The 22623-nt window shown below is 44.2% G+C and overlaps 1 protein-coding gene across 11 annotated transcripts in view; it reads right to left on the bottom strand.

Moving 5' to 3' along the window:
- INPP4A (inositol polyphosphate-4-phosphatase type I A) overlaps positions 1 to 22623 on the bottom strand; it is a 136614-nt gene that overhangs the window by 79738 nt on the left and 34253 nt on the right. The gene's annotated exons all lie outside the window — the stretch shown is intronic.

Raw genomic sequence — 22623 nt, 5'->3', positions numbered from 1 at the left:
TAAGGGAGGTCATGCCCAAGCACCCCAGGCCCTGGGCTCTCTGCTCCATGGAGGGCTCTCACGGTCTGCCTTTCTGCAGCCTGGACCGTGTGTCTGACCACTTGCTGGACAAATCCCTTCTCTTGTGTGACTGTAAGAGCCACTGAACTCCTCTCAGCCCTGGTTTCACACCATGCAGGTGGGAAGCAGCAACCCTAACTCACCAGGATGGGTTGGGGATCAAGCACATATGTAAAAAACACGTTTAAAAAACCCTCAGAGAGCCTGGCACACAGAGGCTTCCAACCATACCAGCCCTCTCCTTCCCTATGGCTTTTCCCAAATTCCCTGTGGCTGGGCCCCTGCTTTGCTTTTATTGGGGCCATTTGTGAGCCAGAAAGGCCTTTTACCCTCACAAAGTCCACCTAAATTCTTCCCAACCTTCCAACCTCCTCTAACTCTTCCAACCAGAATCCTTTACCAAGCTCCAGGCACCTTGTTTCTGCTTCACTTTCCAGTAACTGAGTTTCCCAAACCAGGTACTAGGCTGAGTGACTGCCGGTAGGAATGTGTGGCCCAAGGACAGTTTCAGAGTACAGCATAGCAGAGTCTCTGACATCAGGCCTTGTCAGCTGCTGCAGCACTGTGTGACCTTCCACGAAGCAGCATCTCTGTACCTCGATTTCCCCACCTCCAACAAGGGAAGGGATTCCTGAGCCCTAATCAGGTAGTATAGAAGGACACGCTGTCTCCAAGCCCTGGGGAAAAGGGGCAGGCTGCTCTGTCCCCCAAGGCAGGACACCCATTGGGTCCAGGTTCCGAGGGGTGGCATGGTGTCACTGCCATGGGGTGAAGGCCTGAGAAGGGTCTTCCGACCCTGCTCCCTGCATATCCACAGATCTCGGGCCCCAGGGCGTGTCTCCTGTGAGTAGAGCACCTGCACAAGGATGGGTGGCCTTTAAATACAGGACAATAACGTGCCTTAGAAAAACAAGCAAAGGAAACAAAATGTGTCGGTGGTTCGTGTCCCTTTCCTTCCAGATACAAACACATGAAATTGGGGACCACTGGGCTCTCTTAGTGGAAGATGTTCTGTCTTTTACCTCCTGCTTCCCATGTCCCCAAGCCTTGGTCTCTGCCAATGACAAGGAATGGTGGCAGTAAGTTAACACAATTTAACCAGCTAGTGTGCTTCATTGGCTTAATGAATACGGTAACTGACCTAATATATTGTCCTAACCCACATACATCTCCGGTCTCGGGCAGCAGGGTCAGCCAGCTTGGCCGGGCCTATTGCTCTCCCTCTAGATGACAGGGCAGGGACAGTACCTGGAGCAGGTGCCCCAGCTGCCCCCCACTCCCGGGTGTTTCCAGCTCAATCAATGGCAGCTCCATCCTTCCACTTGCTTCACCCAAGAAACAAAGTCCACCAGGCCTCCTGGACTCCAATGGGCTCCAATTTCCCCCACATCCCAGATCCAGTGTGTCAGCACCCTGTCAGCTCTGTCCTTTCTGACACCCAGCCCCCTGCTCCAGCTTTCTAGACACCCTCCCCAGCACCCCAGTCTGTATCTGCATGGCAGAAATGAGGCCTGAGAGTACTTCCAGTAGCGTTGTGGCCCTCCAGGGTCCCGGCCTCCTGTGCACGGGTGCTCCTGGCTGGCCACAACAGAGGGAGGTCCCCTTGCTTCCTCCTTTCATGTCCTTCCTAAAACTAAGCTTCTGCTTTAGCTCAGCTCAGCCCCCATCTGCAGCTCACCTGCAAACCAGGAGCCTTCAGGGGGTTCTTTTGTACGAATGAGTTTGAAGATAAGCAGCCCAAAAAGGCAGTGAAAAATATTAGTGCTGAGTGACACAGGGACCAGTGCAAGCTTGGCGTGAGCACTCAGGAAGATGAAAGGGAAGGAAAGGTAGGGGGCCCTCCAGCAGCCCCTGACACAGGCCCTCTTATGCCCCTTCAGCCACTTCTCACTTCTCCATCTCATGCTATTTCTCCTTAAACTGAAGACCTCAAGCAAAGTGTCGAGGGCCGGGGACCCTGGATGGACAGGTTTGGTCAGAAAAGGCACCACAGAAATTTAACACACACAGGGATGGTGAACAACCTGAGAGCCACACTCGCGGGGGCCGAAACCTCCCCTTGCGTGAGAGCTGGCCCGCTGCGCCCCTCCTGGCAGGGGTGCCCCGGGCGCTGGAGCCAGGGATATGGAGGCTCCTGCTTGGGGAAAATGATCCAGTGCATCCACATGCCACCCTGCGACTCCACATGCCCGCGTATCACCCGTGACCCCATGCATCCGCGCATCACCCCATGATCCCATGTGCCACATTATGCCATGACCCTATGCACCCACGTGTCACCCCGTGACTCCATGCACCACCCCGTGATTCCATGCACCACCCCATGGCTCCATGGACTTGTGTGCCACCCCGTGACCCCAAGTGCCACCCTGTGACTCCACACACCTGCACGCCGACACGCACTCATGCACCGCCCCATGACTTCACATGCCCACTTGCCGGTGCGTCACCCCGTGACTCTACGCACTACCCCATGAATCCACACACCACCCTGTGACTCCACGTGCCAGTCCATGACTCTACATGCCCGTTCATCACCCCGTGACCCCACGCACCACCTCGTGACTCCACACACCCATGCGTCACCCGTGACTCTATGCGCCACCCCGTGACTCTACACACCACCCCGTGATCCCATGCACGAGGCTGCACTTATCACCTGCTTACCACAGATCCAGGTACACATACGATAACGAAAACACTGCTGGGCCCACAGCTGCTCATGAGAGCTGCCTCATAGTGCTCGAAACAACAGACCATGGCGCGAATCACAGCAGCCATGGACTCTGACAACAGCCTCTTCCTCACCTTTGCAGGCACCCAGCCTCTCGAGGCCCTCAGCAAATCCACTGAAAGTTCACCTGCTGGGTTGCCAGAAGGTCCTCCAATGTGAGCTTTGTGAAATGTGGCAACAATATGTAACCCTCCAACATGATTCTGCTCTCAAAAACACCACAAGAATCTCCAAATAGGTGCACAAAGGGGCTGAAGAAGCTGCTCGGCAATGTCAAACAGCACACACAGTGCCCGGAGGACCAGGAGCCAAGGAGGGGAGGGAGCCAGCGTGTCCCTGCTTCCCCTGGACTGGGGATCAGCAAAGGCCCTCAGGCCTCTGGAGGGGAGCACCATCACAGGCCAGGCACCCACCCCCTTCCCAAGGACACACTGGAAGACAGCAGGCGGGGGACCACTCGGCTCCTCCATGGCTGGGGGCTGGGAGGGGAGGCCCTAAACCCCAGCACCAGGTGGGATGTGTCCTGTCCATAGCCTGAGGCTGTGCTTTCTCTCCCTTTCTCTCTGGCCCAAAAAGCAAGTCTGTGAGGCCTGTCCAGTCCCCTGCTTCACCTCTTCCCCCTGTTGTGTTTCTCCAGCCTCAGGGTAATACCCAGGACTCTAATTCTCTCCTCCACCCCTCTGGGGTGGGTCTGGCTGGGGTGACTATGCCCTCAACTACTAGGGGCTCCTCAGGGCTACAGTGCAAGGAGCAGGGCCCTCCCAGGGAGCCCCCACACCCTACCAGCAGCAGGCATCTTCCTTTGCCTTGACCTGAGGCCCTTCTCATCCCCTCCACTCCCGGGGTTCAGCGCCAGGACTGTCGTGGGAAGGCAGGCTCTGGACTCTCCTGCTATCCTGCCACAACACTGCACATCACAGCCAGGACATGGTGGGACAAGCTGGAGAACCACCTCAGATGAGCTTAAGTGAAAGGCAAGTTGCTCCAAAGGTTCCAGGCCGACTTCGAAACTTTAGCAGGACTGTGGCTGAGCTGGCAGGGGACGCCAAGGTCAGCAGCACAGCTGACACCTTCTGGACTCCTTATCCATTTATCACCCTCCATCCCTAGCCCCCACCTCCCCAGCCCTGCAAATCAACGAGGCATCAGGGTGAGTGAGCCCTGTGGCAGACAGCAAACATCAACTCTACATCCTCTAGCTCTAACCCATGGAATGAATGATTTCTCTCCCATCTCCAGGAGGTCTCCCTCTAGTGAGGGGCTCCAGGGGCCGGGGCTGGCCAAAGTCACAAGCAACGCCAAGTGGGCCAGCCAGGCAGGGGCTGGACCCGTCTCGATTCATCACAACTTTCCCTAGCCCCTGGCAGGTGCTTCTTCAGAGATTCAAGTGAAAGCACTCCCAATGTTAGCCAAATTTTAATATTATTGAAATGTACATAAAATTAGGTATAACTCCTTTGGCTTTGACCTTTTAAACTACTATAAATCAACCACAAACAAAACTCCCACAAAATGAACTGAGGTTTATGTTAACTTGATATGATGGTGCTATAGGAATAATCTCAGGAAGAAAACAATCTTCACTAACTCTAGAAGGCCTCTCCCTCCCTCCCTTCCACTTTCACACTCGCCTGGTAGAGGCAAGAAATGGTCACTTTCAGGTCCATCCAGCAGCTGTTTGGTCAAAACAACCCTGGTCAGAAGCCACAGGTTCCAAGAAAGGTGAGCACTGAGCAGGGCAGAGAACAGGGGACACGGCTGCACCTCCCTAGATGGTCAGCAGGGGGCAGAGGACCCCAGAGGCAGGAAGCTCCCTAGAGTCGTTTTTCTCACTGGAATGAAATAAAGAGACGTACAGAAAAAATAAGCTAAACACGGCTCTATAGCGTACTGTGTAACAAGGCAAGGCTGACAACACCAAAATCCTTTCCCAGGAGACCCCTGGGCAGCACAGCTCTCACTGCAGGGACTATGGGACGTGGCAACTCAAGATGGCACCCATACCTCCTGTTTCGCAGAACAGCATCTCTTCCCATCACCCCTCCCTGCAGTCTTTTATAGCATCTTGCTCCTCCAGAACTTAATTGGTATCTGCCCCCAATTCCCGTAAAGAATCAAGTTTCTCAGGATGCTTCTGAACCTTGGGAGAAAAGCCAGAGAGGAGGAGACCAGGAATGGCCCTGCCCAGGAGGTCACCTGGCCAACACTGTAGGAAACCTCCCGGGAAGACGTTACCGTACGTGACGCCTCCCACCTCCTGCAGCGCTCCTCTGGTCCTCACGCCGGCACCCTTGGGTGCTGAGGAACGACAGACAGGACCTGGGCTCTCCAGGTCATGCAGCCACCGAGGTAAGTCAGGACCCGAAAAAGGCCTTCCCGAGTTCCCTGCTCTTTCCAGAGCACAAAACAGAACACGCAGCACATTAATCCAAGCTGCCACCAAATTCTAACAAAAGGCACAATCCTTCAATTCTTAAAGTTTCTCATTCTCAAAGCACATTTACATATATTAATTTAATTTTGTCATGTTTATTGAGATATTATTCCCCCCCTCCTTTTCAGAGTCCCCTGAACGTCAACACTCAAGACACACTATTTCCCTCTCTGTCCTCACTCATAACTTTCCAGGCATTCCCTTATGCATACTCAACTTCTCTGACAGGATCTGAGTCTCAGAATAAGCAACACTGATACCAGTGAAAAGCAGGTGTTCTCTGCCCAATGTGCTCAAATGACCAATTCCTGAGACATGAGGGTTTCAAAGAGAGAGTTTCTTGCAAGCAGGAGATCAGACGGCCTCTCAGTCTTAAGATCTGTCCCCTGAACTCCAGTTATTGATAGTTTTATAGTATCAATAGATGGGCAGGTTTTAGGATAGTGAGCACAATGGCTCAAGATGATGAGGTTAGAGATGGTCTAATTATTGATCACGGAAAGGCTGATTACAGCTTTGCAAAATGGCAGCTTTAATATGATAGACATGATTTTTAGTAGGTCACTTATAGGTTAAATTTTAAGCTACTATGCATGTCAGGCAGGCCAATTTTGATTAGATCCAGTTTTTTCTAGCACGATAGTTTTAGAATTGGGGTGGGTTCATTCTGGGCTGACTCAAGGTCCTTCATTAATAAACATCAGGGGCTGTCTCTAGTGATCGTAAGACTCTTAAGTTGAAAAGCCAGATAAAGGGGTACAAGCAAGGATCAGCCAGGAGGTTTTTAGAACCCAAGATAAAGGCTATATGGTTATATACAGCCGTTAACAGAGATCAAAACAGCTGGATGACAGTTTAGAAATTTCAGGTACCTCGCTCTGGCCACTCTAATATACCAGAAAGTAAAAAGGAATATCTAGATAATGAGTTAGTAACCATAATCATTTGTTACATCTTAACTTCTCAGTTACACCAGGACCAGGTAGCAGAGAAGAACTGGGCCCCGAGAGATGGCAAAAGAGATCATTTTAGGCTGACAACAGTTTCATTTTTTACTTCATTCATATTTGATTTTCTTTTCCTAAGTTGAAATAATATTGAAAAAATATTGTATATCTCTATCAAATAATTCAACATAAATTTTAAAAAATACACAAAAATTTGTGAGCTGGATAAATGTACAAAACTTAACGAATAATACCAAGTGACACTAAAATAAAAACACGGTAACACTGTGTTTCTGATGGTGAAGAAGGGGTTATCAAAATACTGTACAGAAGCCATATAGTTTTCTCCCTGAATTGGCCAGTTAGGACCTCAGGCTGGGTGTCTACGAACGTGTGGACTCACCACAGGTAAGGGCTCCTCTGCTGTATTTCCCTGTGTGTTGTGTTTTATTTGTAATCTCCTTTTCTTCACTGTTCCCAGCGGTTTTTATTCACTCACTGTGGAATGCTTGGTTTGGTGAGCAAAGAGCGTGTGAAGGCATTTTTAGAAACAACACTGTGCTGTCCTCACGTGACACGGTGGCACACACGCCACGATTCAAGAAAGCAACATGCATACTCTCAACCACTCCCACAGCCTCTTTCAGGCTCATCAAGGGCAGCGCCATGGGCAAGGCAAGCTAGCAGCTCTCCACCCAGGGTAGAGGCTAGCCGCATGAGACGGCAGGCCCTCCATGGGGGGCAAGCACCTGTGCAGGGCCTGCGGCTCTGAGCACTGCACTCCCCGAGACCTGCCTGGCTCCTCTCACCACACCTGCAGAGAAGAATACTCCTGGAACGGGAGCTCCAGAGAGGTTGGACGAATCCATGCTCAGTGCTGTTCTATCCTTTTTAGACTGGGTAGCTCCTCCTTCTGGCTTATGTCAATTACAGGGAGCAACCAAAAAGCCAGGTGTTGGCTTTATTTACTAGAAAGCAAACTGTCAGCTGAGTTCTTTAATAACCCAGACAACTTTCAGAATTCCCTGCTAATGGACTTCGGGGGAAACAAAGGCAAGATACAGCTCCTAGGGCCATAGTATGATGGTCTTGGGTTTGCTTCACGTACTGGTACCTGGCACTCCTTCCTCACCATCCGCTCCCCCGTACAGAATTTCAAATCCAGCCAAACCCTCCAGCAGCCCAGCACCCCCCCCCCCACTAGGCTCCTCAGTTTTGGAGGTGGCACATGGGCTGTCCTCCAAACACCAGAAAAGGGGGCTGTTGGTTAACATGTGGCATTATTTCCATCCACACTCTGTTCAAACGGCAGGATTGATTATCAAGTTGAAAGTTCCACAGGCTTCTGGTGATCAGGATTCAGTTTATTTTTATATTCACTAGGAAAGCTTGTTTTCAAATTCAAGCATCAAAGTCGGCTTCATGAGGGAATAAATAATTTTCTGAGTAGCAACAAATTTCATAAAGAGCTATAAATACTAAGCAACAACCACAGATCAATGAAATACCAGGAAGACAAAGTTATTTTAAGAACTTTAGAGTCTTCTACCCAAGGCCTCCGACTGGGCAGCACCCAACCAATTCTGATTATAGTTCTCTCCCCGGCAACGAAAGCTAGGGAGCCGTCTCGGTCCTCCCTGGATGTGGAAACACCGAGTAGGTCACGCATTGTGCACACTGTACTACATGTAGCTCCCGGACCAAGAGTTAGAGTGTCTGGTTACTTAAGCTGTAAAAATGGAATACAGTCTTAACCAGTCACTGTTGGATGGACCACGTAGAAGACTCTGAAAAGTAAAAAGCAGGCAGTCCTGCCCTTTCTGTAAGACCTCTCGAGACAGACCCAGCTGTTTGGTGTGGTTCTGATTGTGGTTTTGGTTTTTCTCTCTAGAGGATGTGATGTGAGAGGACTGCAGCAGGAAATCTGCTGGGGAGCTGTTCTGGCAAGTCTTTCCTATACTTCTTTCAGACTTCTGTGCAAGGAGAAGACGGAGCTCAGCCTGCAGAAGCTAAAGCCCTCCGGAGAGGCTCCCCCAGGCCAGTCCTTCTCTCCCAAGCATCCCTGGACAGAGGGGCTGGGAGGGGACTCTGTGGCTCCACCACCAGCCACTGCTTTCTTTCTCAGCCTGCCCCCGTGGGAGCCTGGAGTGCACCCCTGCCCAGGGCAGGGAGCACACACTCCTGCCAGGGGCCCTCCGATGGTAGGCTGGCCACAGGTCCTGTCACAAAGCAGGCAGGGGCAGGAACTATGAAAACGCAAGAACAGTGCTGCAAAGCCTCCTGCCAGGCAGTGGTGAGGGAGCTGAACTAGAACAAAGGCCTGGCCGCCACTGCTTTCACGCTCAGCCGCAAACGATCCTCCTTGGCCTTCACTGTGGGCCCCTCCTCGGCCACCAGGGAGAGTGGGCTGATGATGCTCCTGGCCAGCTGCCCAGCCTAGCCGGTTGACATGAACCCTCTGACAGGGTATCCATGAGAGCCGGGACCCGGAGCCTTCTGCATCCATTTGCTCAGAGGTGCCGGCTATATGAGTCAGAAGGTCCTCTTTTCAATGACCCAGCAGGGTAACAAGGGAACACAACGTGCAAACGGCAGTGCCAAGACAGAATGAAACACGTGCCCCTTGTTGGGATGGAGGGAAGGACCCTTTAATGTGGAGAAACATAATCCAGACAGAAATGGTAAAGGCAGGACTGTGGGAAGATGGCAGAGCAGGGGGCTCAAGGACTCAGTCCTTCCACCAGAACAACGATTCAACAGGCAGGAACTATCAGAAACAATCATTTCGAAAGTCTGGAGGCCAGAACCCTCTGCAGAACCCAGGGATGAGTGGGAGGAAGCGGTTGATAAATGATGGAAAAGAACTGAACTGCTCTTTCCATGCGGCAGCTATGGATGCCCAGCCCCCATTCTAAGGGCAGGCCGCCGCAGGGTCCAGCCCCTGGCTAGCACACTGGTGACAGAAAGGGACATAAAACTCCTCTTCCCCAACACCAGGGGTGGGCACAGCTGATTACTGATCACAGCTTTTGATTAGCAACTCCGGATGGCTGGGGCCCAGCTCTGAAAGTGGCCACTGTTTCAACTCCCAAGAGAGTTAAAGACCCAGCACTGGCTCAGGGATGCGGGAGACAGCCAAACAGCTGCATGTGCTGGGCATGGACAGGCCAGGAGATCTCAGGTTTCGGGAGTCATGCAAACTCTTGGCAGTATGGAGCTAGTGGGCGCCCTTCATGGGCCGCTGGCCCTGTTGTGAAAGACTGATTTGGGGAAGTCCTCTCTGGGTGACCCTCCACCAGAACCTGCCCTGCAGGCAACAGCAGTGTGACACAGAGAAAGGAAGAGAAGGAGTGTCAAAACCTATAGAGGCTATATGGGACAACTATATAAACTATATGGGACAAAAGAAAGGGAGTCTGTCTCCTGGGAAGAGTGGGACAACCGAACTCTGAAAACAGGGGACGTCCAAAACCACTAACAAGCAACCACTAACCACAGAACAAGACAGAGGCCCAGAAAGGCAGCGAAAACCCTGCACAGAGCATTCGCCTCAGGCAGGCCTTCCTGATAGGAGGGCTGAAGCACAAGAAAATCTCTTTCTTATCACCAGCTGGTCACAAAATCAATAAAGAAACATCTCAGGTAATAAATCCCAAAGTTAACATCTTAAAAATATTAAAATGCAATATTTAAAATATTAAAATGTGCCATGTGAAACAGAAGAGTACAAGACAAAGAAACAGGAAATGATTGCCCATCCAAAGAAAGAGGATAAAAGTCCAGAAAACACCACGGAAGAAGACCAGAAACTGTACATACCAAACAAAGCCTTTAAAAGAATTACCTTAAAAATGTTCAAGGAGATGAAGGAAAACACAAAGAAAGAACTAAAGGATATCAGGAAAGCAGTGAATGAACAGTATGAGAACCTTAGTAAAGAGAGAGGAACTTTAAAAAGGAACCAAGTGGCATTACTAGCATTCAAGACCTCAATAACTGAAATGAAAAATTCCCGGGAAGGTTTTAAGAGCAGACTGGAGATGACAGAAGAAAAAAATCACTGAACTTAAAGTCAAGACACTCAAAATGAATCATGCTGAGGAAGAGAAAGAAAAAAGAATTATAAAAAGTGAAAATAGCTCTCCCCTCTTTGTGCGCCGGACCAGGGCGCGGCGCCCGCGCCCCGCGGCGGCCGGCCCGCCCGCCCTCCTCTCCCCTCTTTCCCCTCCTGCTCCGGCGGCTCTCCAACCACCACCGTGCCCTCTTCCGCCTTCACCGGCTCCTCCGCCACCGGCCTCGACAGCCTTGCCACCCTCACCTTTCCTCCTCCAGAACAGCTACTGGGGGAGTGGAGACAATACAGAGCAGCTCCCGGAGCCACGACGAAGATCAAAAGGATGGTGTACCCCATCCTGGAACGGCTGTCTGTCTGGGAGAACCAGCTCCGGTGAGATCGCCGAGGGGCGCGGGCTTTCCTGGGCGAGACGGCCAGCGGCCGGAGTCCCTCCCTTCCTCCTTCCCAGGCCAGCTGGCAGAATTGGGCAGGCAGTCCCCTTGGGCTGCGGCGGCTGGCGCCCCCACTACGCGAGGCCCCCCGGACCAACTGAGAGAGTTGGATCGGAAATCCCCAGAGTGCGGAGAACGGTGACCGGGGGGTCCCTTCCAAACACGTGACTCCCCGGTCTGGCTAGGAACAGTGCACTCTCCCGGGCTGCGGCAGCTGGCGTCCTTCCGCCACGCTTGGCTCCCCGGGCCGACTAGGAAATTCGGTCGGGCGCTCTGCCGTGCTGCGGCGGCCAGCAACCCTCCCCGCGTTCAGACCCCCGGGCCGGCTGGCAGTCTTCCAAGACACTTCGGCTGCCAAACCTCCCCTACAGCGAGAGTTTTCCAAAGTTAAAGGACCCACAGCAACTTTCACTGGTGGAACCCGTAGACAAACGTGTGCCACGAGCGCCACCTACTGGGCAGGATAAGAAAAACAGAACCCACAGATTACACAGAAAAATCTTTCAACCTGTGGGGTCCAACACCCAGGGAAATCTGACTAAATGCCCAGACGCCAGCAGAAGATAACGGATCATGCTCAGAAAATTGAAAATATGGCCCAGTCAAACGAACAAACCAATAGTTCAAATGAGATACAGGAGCTGAAACAACTAATGCTGAATATATGAACAGAAATGGAAAACCTCTTCAAAAACAAAATCGATAAATTGAGGGAGGACATGAAGAAGACATGGGCTGAACAAAAAGAAGAAATAGAAAAACTGAAAAAACAAATCACAGAGTTTATGGAAGTGAAGGATAAAGTAGAAAAGATGGAAAAAACAATGGATACCTACAATGATAGATTTAAAGAGACAGAAGATAGAATTAGTGACTTGGAGGATGGAACATCTGAATTCCACAAAGAAACAGAAACTATCCAGAAAAGAATGGAAAAATTTGAACAGGGTATCAGGGAACTCAAGGACAATGTGAACCGCACAAATATACATGTTGTGGGTGTCCCAGAAGGAGAAGAGAAGGGAAAAGGAGGAGAAAAACTAATGGAAGAAATTATCACTGAAAATTTCCCAACTCTTATGAAAGACCTAAAATTACAGATCCAAGAAGTGCAGTGCACCCCAAAGAGAATAGACCCAAATAGGCATTCTCCAAGACACTTACTAGTTAGAATGTCAGCGGTCAAAGAGAAAGAGAGGATCTTGAAAGCAGCAAGAGAAAAACAATCCATCACATACAAGGGAAACTCAATAAGACTATGTGTAGATTTCTCAGCAGAAACCATGGAAGCTAGAAGACAGTGGGATGATATATTTAAGTTACTAAAAGAGAAAAACTGCCAACCAAGACTCTTATATCCAGCAAAATTGTCCTTTAAAAATGAGGGAGAAATTAAAACATTCTCAGACAAAAAGTCACTGAGAGAATTTGTGACCAAGAGACCAGCTCTGCAAGAAATACTAAAGGGAGCACTAGAGTCAGATACGAAAAGACAGAAGAGAGAGGCATGGAGAAGAGTGTAGAAAGAAGGAAAGTCAGACATGATATATATGATAATACAAAAGGCAAAATGGTAGAGGAAAATATTATCCAAACAGTAATAACTCTAAATGTTAATGGACTGAATTCCCCAATCAAAAGACATAGAATGGCAGAATGGATTAAAAAACAGGATCCTTCTATATGCTGTCTACAGGAAACACATCTTAGACCCAAAGATAAACATAGGTTGAAAGTGAAAGGTTGGGAAAAGATATTTCATGCAAATAATAACCAGAAAAGAGCAGGAGTGGCTATACTAATATCCAACAAACAAGACTTCAAATGTAAAACAGTTAAAAGAGACAAAGAAGGACACTATATACTAATAAAAGGAACAATTAAACAAGAAGACATAACAATCATAAATATTTACACACCGAACCAGAATGCCCCAAAATACGTAAGGAATACACTGCAAACACTGAAAAGGGAAATAGACACATATACCATAATAGTTGGAGACTTCAATTCACCACTCTCATCAATGGACAGAACATCTAGACAGAGGATCAATAAAGAAATAGAGAATCTGAATATTACTATAAATGAGCTAGACTTAACAGACATTTATAGGACATTACATCCCACAACAGCAGGATACACCTTTTTTTCAAGTGCTCATGGATCATTCTCAAAGATAGACCATATGCTGGGTCACAAAGCAAGTCTTAACAAATTTAAAAAGATTGAAATCATACGCAACACTTTCTCGGATCATAAAGGAATGAAGTTGGAAATCAATAATAGGCGGAGTGCCAGAAAATTCACAAATACATGGAGGCTCAACAACACACTCTTAAACAACGAGTGGGTTAAAGAAGAAATTGCAAGAGAAATTAGTAAATACCTCGAGGCGAATGAAAATGAAAACACAACATATCAAAACTTATGGGACGCAGCAAAGGCAGTGCTAAGAGGGAAATTTATTGCCCTAAATGCCTTTATCAGAAAAGAAGAAAAGGCAAAAATGCAGGAATTAACTGTTCACTTGGAAGAACTGGAGAAAGAACAGCAAACTAATCCCAAAGCAAGCAAAAGGAAAGAAATAACAAAGATCAGAGCAGAAATAAATGAAATTGAAAACATGAAAACAATAGAGAAAATCAATAAGACCAGAAGTTGGTTCTATGAGAAAATCAATAAGATTGATGGGCCCTTTACAAGATTGACAAAAAGAAGAAGAGAGAGGATGCAAATAAATAAGATCAGAAATGGAAGAGGAAACATAACTACTGACCTCACAGAAATAAAGGAGGTAATAACAGGATACTATGAACAACTTTACGCTAATAAATACAACAATTTAGATGAAATGGACGGGTTCCTGGAAAGACATGAACAACCAACTTTGACTCAAGAAGAAATAGATGACCTCAACAAACCAATCACAAGTAAAGAAATTGAATTAGTCATTCAAAAGTTTCCTAAAAAGAAAAGTCCAGGACCAGACGGCTTCACATGTGAATTCTATCAAACATTCCAGAAAGAATTAGTACCAACTCTCCTCAAACTCTTCAAAAAAATCGAAGTGGAGGGAAAACTACCTAATTCATTCTATGAAGCCAACATCACCCTCATACCAAAACCAGACAAAGATATTACAAAAAAAGAAAACTACAGACCAATCTCTCTAATGAATATAGATGCAAAAATCCTCAATAAAATTCTAGCAAATCGTATCCAACAACACATTAAAAGAATTATACATCATGACCAAGTAGGATTCATCCCAGGTATGCAAGGATGGTTCAACATAAGAAAATCAATTAATGTAATACACCACATCAACAAATCAAAGCAGAAAAATCACATGATCATCTCAATTGATGCAGAGAAGGCATCTGACAAGATTCAACATCCTTTCCTGTTGAAAACACTTCAAAAGATAGGAATACAAGGGAACTTCCTTAAAATGATAGAGGGAATCTATGAAAAACCCACAGCTAATATCATCCTCAATGGGGAAAAATTGAAAACTTTCCCCCTAAGATCAGGAACAAGACAAGGATGTCGACTATCACCACTATTATTCAACATTGTGTTGGAGGTTCTAGCCAGAGCAATTAGACAAGAAAAAGAAATACAAGGCATCAAAATTGGAAAGGAAGAAGTAAAACTATCACTGTTTGCAGACGATATGATACTATACGTAGAAAACCCAGAAAAATCCAAACAAAATTACTAGAGCTATTAAATGAGTACAGCAAAGTAGCAGGCTACAAGATCAACATTTACAAATCTGTAGCTTTTCTATACACTAGTAATGAACAAGCTGAGGGGGAAATCAAGAAACAAATCCCATTTACAATCGCAACTAAAAGAATAAAATACCTAGGAATAAATTTAACCAAAGAGACAAAAAACCTATATAAAGAAAACTACAAAAAACTGCTAAAAGAAATCACAGAAGACCTAAATAGATGGAAGGGCATACCGTGTTCATGGACTGGAAGACTAAATATAATTAAGATGTCAATCCTACCTGAACTGATCTACAGATTCAATGCAATACCAATCAAAATCCCAACAACTTATTTTTCAGAATTAGAAAAACCAATAAGCAAATTTATCTGGAAGGGCAGGTTGCCCCGAATTGCTAAAAACATCTTGAGGAAAAAAAACGAAGCTGGAGGTCTCGCGATGCCGGACTTTAAGGCATATTATGAAGCCACAGTGGTCAAAACAGCATGGTATTGGCATAAAGATAGATATATCGACCAATGGAATCGAATAGAGTGCTCAGATATAGACCCTCTCATCTATGGACATTTGATCTTTGATAAGGCAGTCAAGCCAACTCACCTGGGACAGAACAGTCTCTTCAATAAATGGTGCCTAGAGAACTGGATATCCATATGTAAAAGAATGAAAGAAGACCCGTATCTCACACCTTATACAAAAGTTAACTCAAAATGGATCAAAGATCTAAACATTAGGTCTAAGACCATAAAACAGTTAGAGGAAAATGTAGGGAGATATCTTACGAATCTTACAACTGGAGGTGGTTTTATGGACCTTAAACCTAAAGCAAGAGCACTGAAGAAAGAAATAAATAAATGGGAGCTCCTCAAAATTAAACACTTTTGTGCATCAAAGAACTTCATCAAGAAAGTAGAAAGACAGCCTACACAATGGGAGATAATATTTGGAAATGACATATCAGATAAAGGTCTAGTATCCAGAATTTATAAAGAGATTGTTCAACTCAACAATAAAAAGACAGCCAACCCAATTACAAAATGGGAAAAAGACTTGAACAGACACCTACCAGAAGAGGAAATACGGATGGCCAAGAGGCACATGAAGAGATGCTCAATGTCCCTGCCCATTAGAGAAATGCAAATCAAAACCACAATGAGATATCATCTCACACCCACCAGAATGGCCATTATCAACAAAACAGAAAATGACAAGTGCTGGAGAGGATGCGGACAAAGAGGCATGTTGACTGTTGGTGGGAATGTCAAATGGTGCAACCACTGTGGAAGGCAGTTTGGCGGTTCCTCAAAAAGCTGAATATAGAATTGCCATACGACCCAGCAATACCATTGCTGGGTATCTACTCAAAGGACTTAAGGGCAAAGACACAAACGGACATTTGCACACCAATGTTTATAGCAGCGTTATTTACAATTGCAAAGAGATGGAAACAGCCAAAATGTCCATCAACAGAAGAATGGCTAAACAAACTGTGGTATATACATACGATGGAATATTATGCAGCTTTAAGACAAGATAAACTTATGAAGCATGTAATAACATGGATGGACCTAGAGAATATTATGCTGAGTGAGTCCAGCCAAAAACTAAAGGACAAATACTGTATGGTCCCACTGATGTGAACCGACATTCGAGAATAAACTTGGAATATGTCATTGGTAACAGAGTCCAGCAGTAGTTAGAAACAGGGTAAGATAATGGGTAATTGAAGCTGAAGGGATACAGACTGTGCAACAGGACTAGATACAAAAACTCAAAAACGGACAGCACAATAATACCTAATTGTAAAGTAATCATGTTAAAACACTGAATGAAGCTGCATCTGAGCTATAGGGTTTGTTTTTTTTTTTTACTATTTTTAATACTTTTATTTCTTTTCTCTATATTAACATTTTATATCTTTTTCTGTTGTGCTGCTAGTTCCTCTAAACCGATGCAAATGTACTAAGAAACGATGATCATGCATCTATGTGATGATGTTAAGAATTACTGATTGCATACGTAGAATGGTATGATTTCTAAATGTTGTGTTAATTTTTTTTTTCTTTCCGTTAATAAAAAAAAAAAGAAAAAAAGTGAAAATAGCCTAAAACATCTTTGGGAAATTACCAAGAATACCAATATATGCATTATGGGATTCCCAGAAAGAGAAGACAGAAAGGGGCATAAGTAATATTCAAAGAAATAATGACAGAGAACCTCCCAAACTTAGCAAAAGACCTGAATATGCATATCCAGGAAGCCCAGAGAACACCAAACAGGATAAACATGAAGAAAACTACACCCTGTCATATACCAATCTACATTACTGAATGCAAAGAACAAGAAGAGAACCCTGAAAACTATAAGAGAAAAGCAATGTGTTATGTACGAGAGTGGCCCAGTTAGACAGAGTGCCAATTTATCAGAAACCATGGGGGTAAGAAGGCAGTGAGTTGAAATACTTTAAGTGCCAAAAGAAAACAAGTGTCAACCAAGAATTATGTATCTTGCAAGACTTTCTTTCAAAAATGAGAGAGAGATTAAGACATTTCCAGGTAAACAAAAGCTGAGGAAGTTCGTCATCACTAGCCCTGTTCTACAAGCCATGCTAAAGGGCGTTCTTCCAACTGAAAGGAAAGGACACCAGACAGTGGTTCAAAGGAGTATAAAAAAAAGACTTGCGGTAAGGTAACCATCTGTTCTAGTTTGCTAGCTGCCAGAATGCAACACACTAGAGATGGGTTGGCTTTTAATAAAAGGGGATTTATTTAGTTGAAAGTTTTTTTTCAACTGAGGTTCTTTCTTACATGGGAAGGCACAGAAAGATCTCTGCTGGCCTTTTCTCCAGACCTCCAGGTTCCAACATCTTTCCCCAGGGCGCTTCCTTTCTGCATCTCCAAAGGCCTGGGCTGAGCTGCGAGTGCTGAGATGAGGTATGCTGAGCTGCTTGGGCTGTGCTACGTTGAGTTCCCTCATTTAAGCTAGCAGGCAAGCCTCTTCGCTGACTGCAGATGTAATAAGCGACAGAAGAGCTTCACATACATGCCATTGGTTCACGTCCACAGCAATAGAACTAGGCACCCTCACCTGGCCAAGTTGACACCTGAACCTAACAACCACACCATCTGAGAATTTATAAATGCCAATATTTATGTATTATATTGTTAAATGTAATTCCACTTCTTAATTCCTAGAGGTGCTAAAATACAAATGCATAATAAGTAAAGATAAATTTATGTTTTCTGATACAGATATTAGTGATAGGTCCAGAAAAGACAGTGGTGGGGGTGCAGAGGGGTATAGGAAAAGTTTTTGTGTATCAAGTATATGTAAATGAAATGGACAAATTCTTAGAAACACACAAACTACCTACATTGACTTAAGAAGAAACGGATCTCAACAAACAATTACCAGTTAAGAGACTGAATCAGTCATTAAAAAGGTAAAGGATGGTATCATCCATATTTTAAAACCTCAACTTCTGTGTCACACCAAAGGGAGAAATGTTTATTGGGTTCAAAATTTATATTTTGGGTAGTGCATTTCCTAATTTTATTTGTATGGTCAGTTTAGTTGAACACCATAAGTACATGGAATCTTGAATAGGGCATGATTTGTTGGTTTGTCCAGGTTAGTGTGATGCCCTGATATATCCCAGAGTAACTTGGGCAGTGAATAAAGAAGTATTTGCAAAGTCTCCTTGGGGGACTGGGGAGAAAGGAGGAAAAATTCAACTTCCCCACTAGGAGAATTTCTGATATTCTCACAAGCAGTGGGGACAACCAAATCAATAAGCTGACCCCTCAATCTTGGGGTTCGTCCCTTTGAAACTTATTCCTGCAAAGGATAGGCTGAGCCTACCTATAATTATGCCTAAGAGTCACCCCCAGAAAACCTCTCGTGTTGCTCAAATGTGGCCTCTCTCTCTAAGCCAACTTAGCAGATGAACTCACTACCCTCTCCCTACATGGGACATGATACCCAGGGATGTAAATCTCCCTGACAATGTGGGACATAACTCCTGGGATTCACCAGGACCTGGCATCATGGGATTGAGAAAGCTTTCTTGACCAAAAGGGGGAAGAGAGAAATGAGACAAAATAAAGTTTCAGTGGCTGAGAGATTTCAAACAGAGTGGAAAGAGGTTACCCTGGAGATGATTCTTATGCATTATATTAGATATCCTTTTTTAGTTTATGGTGTATTGGAGTGGCTGGAGGGAAGTACTTGAAACTGTTGAGGTGTGTTCCAGTAGCCTTTAGTCTTGAAGATGATTGTATAACAATATAGTTTTTACAATGTGACCCTGCGATTGTGAAAACCTTGTGTCTAATACTCCTTTTATCCAGGGTATGAACAGATGAATAAAACATATGGAAAATAAATAAATAAATGATAGGGGGGATACAGGGTAAGATAGATTGAGTAGAATGAAATACTGGAGATCAATTAGACGGAAGGATAAGAGGTATGGGATGTATGTGTTTTTTCTTTCTTCTTGTTTCTTTTTCTTGAGTGATGCAAATGTTCTAGGAAATGATGGTGGTGATGAACACACAACTATGTGATGATATTGTGAGCCAGTGACTGTACACCATATATAGACTGTATGTGTGTGAAGATTTGTCAATAAAAATATTTTTTAAAAAAAACCTCCCAACAAAGAAAGCTCAAGACCATTTGGCTGCACAGGGGAATTCCACCGAACACTTTAAAAAGACAACTGCAATTTCGCACAAACTCTTCCAAAAAACTGAAGAGGAAAGAATGCTCCCTAATTCATTCTATGAGGCCAACATCACCCTCATATCAAAACAAATAAAAGATACCATAAGAAAACAAAACTACAGACCAATATCTCTTATGAATATAGATGCAAAAAGCCTCAACAAAATACCTGCAAACTTAATAGACTAGCACATCAAAAGAATTATAAATCATGATCAAGTGGGAGTCATCCTAGGTATGCAAGGGTGGTTTAATATAAGAAAACCAATTAATATAATACAACACATTAACAGAATGAAGGAGAAAACTGCATGATCATCTTGATTGATGGAGAAAAGACATTTGACAATGTATAGCATCCTTTCTTGAAAAAAAAAAAACACTTGGAATACTAGCAATAGAAAGAAACTTCCTCAACATTATAAAGATATGAAAAGCCCACAGCTAACATCTTAATGGTAAAACACAGAAAGCTTTCCCTCTAAGATCAGGAAAAACAAGAATGTCCACTGTCACCACTTTTACTCAACATTGTAATGGCAGTTCTTGCCAGAGCAATTAGCCAAGAAAAAGAAATAAAACGCAGCTAAATTGGAAAAGAAGTAAAACTTTCCCTATTTGCAGATGACAGGATTCTATATACAGAAAATCCTGAAAACTCCACAAACAAGGCTCCTAGAGCTAATAAATGAATACAGCAAAGTTGAAGGGTACAGATCAACACCCAAAAATCAGTAGTTTTTATATACACAAGCAATAAACAACTGGAGTAAGAACTCAAGAAAATAATTCCATTTACAACAGTAATTAAAAGAATCAAAAATGGATTTGGTTCCCAGATCATGCACCCAAAAAAGAAAAAGAAAAGAAAAAAAGAATCAAATATCTACAACTAAATCTAACCAAGGATGTTAAAGACTTGTACACAGAAAACTACAAAACATTGCTAAAAGAAATCAAAGAAGACCTAAATAAATGGAAAGACATTCCATGCTCATGGATAGAAGACTAAATATCGTTAAGATGTCAATACTATGAGTGGGAATATTAGGAATAGTGCTTTCAATTTTGATTGAAAGGGGTTGTTTAGAGTCATGTATACTAACACTATAAATTTAAGTACTTACCTGAACCGATACAAATGTACGGCATTGGTACAAAAAGTTAATGACAGAGTGGTATGTGGGGGAAAAATATCCATTGCAAGCTATAGACAATAGTTAACAGTAATACCTTAAAATTCTTTCATCAACAGTAACTGGTGTACTACACCAGTAATCGGGGCAATAATCGGAGCAGATAAGGGATATGGAGTGTTTAGGGTTTTCTCTCTTTATGTCTATCTGATAATTTTATTTTTGGAGTAAAAAAGTGAGTGTGATGATGACTGCACAAATAAGTGATAATACTGTAAGACAGTGATTATATAATTTCAATAGAATATATGATCAATGAATATAACTCAATAAAATCTGCAAAAAAAAAAAAAATCCGTGGACTAATACTATAGTATTAGTGAACTAATAAGTTAAGTGAACTCTAAGTTAAGTCATGGACTCTAGCTATAGTGTAATTATAAAACTGTGCTATCATCAATTGTAACAAATGTTCCACATCTATGCAAAGTGTTAATAATAGAGTAGTATGTGAGAATCCTGTCTTTTATGCATGATTGTTCTCTAAACCCACAACTTCTCTAATAAAACTAAGAAAAAAAAAAAAAAACAGTACAGTTAGATGTACTTCAGGGTCAAGCAATCATTTAGGGAGCAGAGAAGTCCAGCATGCCAAAGACAGAGAGAACAGAGCCAGCATAGGGCTACCGAGCTGGAGCAGGGTTGATTCTGGGAGCCTTCCACATAGCCCACAGAGCATGGGCCTTAGCCTTCAGCAGTGAGGAACCACCAGGTAACTGAACTGTTCACTTGAGTCTGAAAAATCTTGGTTCCCTCTTGGAACTCCACTGGCTTTTTTTTTTTTTTTTAATTTTTTTTTTTTTTTATTAATTAACGGAAAAAAAAGAAATTAACCCAACATTTAGAAATCATACCATTCTACATATGCAATCAGTAATTCTTAACATCATCACATAGATGCATGATCATCGTTTCTTAGTACATTTGCATTGGTTTAGAAGAACTAGCAACACAACAGAAAAAGATATAAAATGTTAATATAGAGAAAAAAAATAAAAGTAATAATAATAGTAAAAAAAAAAAAACCTATAGCTCGGATGCAGCTTCATTCAGTGTTTTAACATGATTACTTTACAATTAGTATTATTGTGCTGTCCATTTTTGAGTTTTTGTATCTAGTCCTGTTGCACAGTCTGTATCCCTTCAGCTCCAATTACCCATTATCTTACCCTGTTTCTAACTACTGCTGGACTCTGTTACCAATGACATATTCCAAGTTTATTCTCGAATGTCGGTTCACATCAGTGGGACCATACAGTATTTGTCCTTTAGTTTTTGGCTAGACTCACTCAGCATAATGTTCTCTAGGTCCATCCATGTTATTACATGCTTCATAAGTTTATCTTGTCTTAAAGCTGCATAATATTCCATCGTATGTATATACCACAGTTTGTTTAGCCACTCTTCTGTTGATGGACATTTTGGCTGTTTCCATCTCTTTGCAATTGTAAATAACGCTGCTATAAACATTGGTGTGCAAATGTCCGTTTGTGTCTTTGCCCTTAAGTCCTTTGAGTAGATACCCAGCAATGGTATTGCTGGGTCGTATGGCAATTCTATATTCAGCTTTTTGAGGAACCACCAAACTGCCTTCCACAGTGGTTGCACCATTTGACTCCACTGGGCTTTTGAAGACACACCTCTTGCTCACCTGGAGCACACAAGAGGAAGCACCCAATCTAGGAGAGCCATGAGCCCCTCACTGCTAGCAGAGAAAGGGCTGGCCCTGCTCAGGCCTGCTGACATCAGCCCAGGATGGACCGTGACCCATGGCAGGCAGGTAAGCTCTAACAACCAACACAAATAGGGCAGGTTTCCAGGGGCTTCCAAAGCTCAGTTTATTATCAGCACAGCTAAACCTAAGTCAGGTCCTGCTCACTAGCTCTGAAGGAAGTACTTATTCAATTCTGCAAATAAAAAATCCAATTCATCACCACCGACAAAATGAACCTAAACCACCTGATAAGTGACGAGGTCAAGCAATTTCTGGTGTACTAGCCTTCAGCCTGGTGACAAATGCTTACACCAGGCCAGCTTTCACCTCTGAGTGACAGCCTCACTCTGAGTAGTGAGACAGTTCAAGAAAACTGATAGAACCATCTTCCCTTTCTCTAACTGTGGCCCTATTCCAGGAAAGATTCCTGAGCCAGCTGTGTTTTTATTTCCAAAAAGAATGCTAAGGAGTCAGGATTTTCATAAGATAACAAGAAAAATGTCAAGAGGTACTTCTGCCATTATTTATTTTTCTCCAAAATTTGCAGTGGAAATTTGCAA

Source organism: Tamandua tetradactyla, chromosome 17 (genome assembly GCF_023851605.1).
Source record: "Tamandua tetradactyla isolate mTamTet1 chromosome 17, mTamTet1.pri, whole genome shotgun sequence".
Lineage (NCBI taxonomy): Eukaryota > Metazoa > Chordata > Mammalia > Pilosa > Myrmecophagidae > Tamandua > Tamandua tetradactyla.
This window is presented reverse-complemented; position numbering and strand designations above follow the sequence as displayed.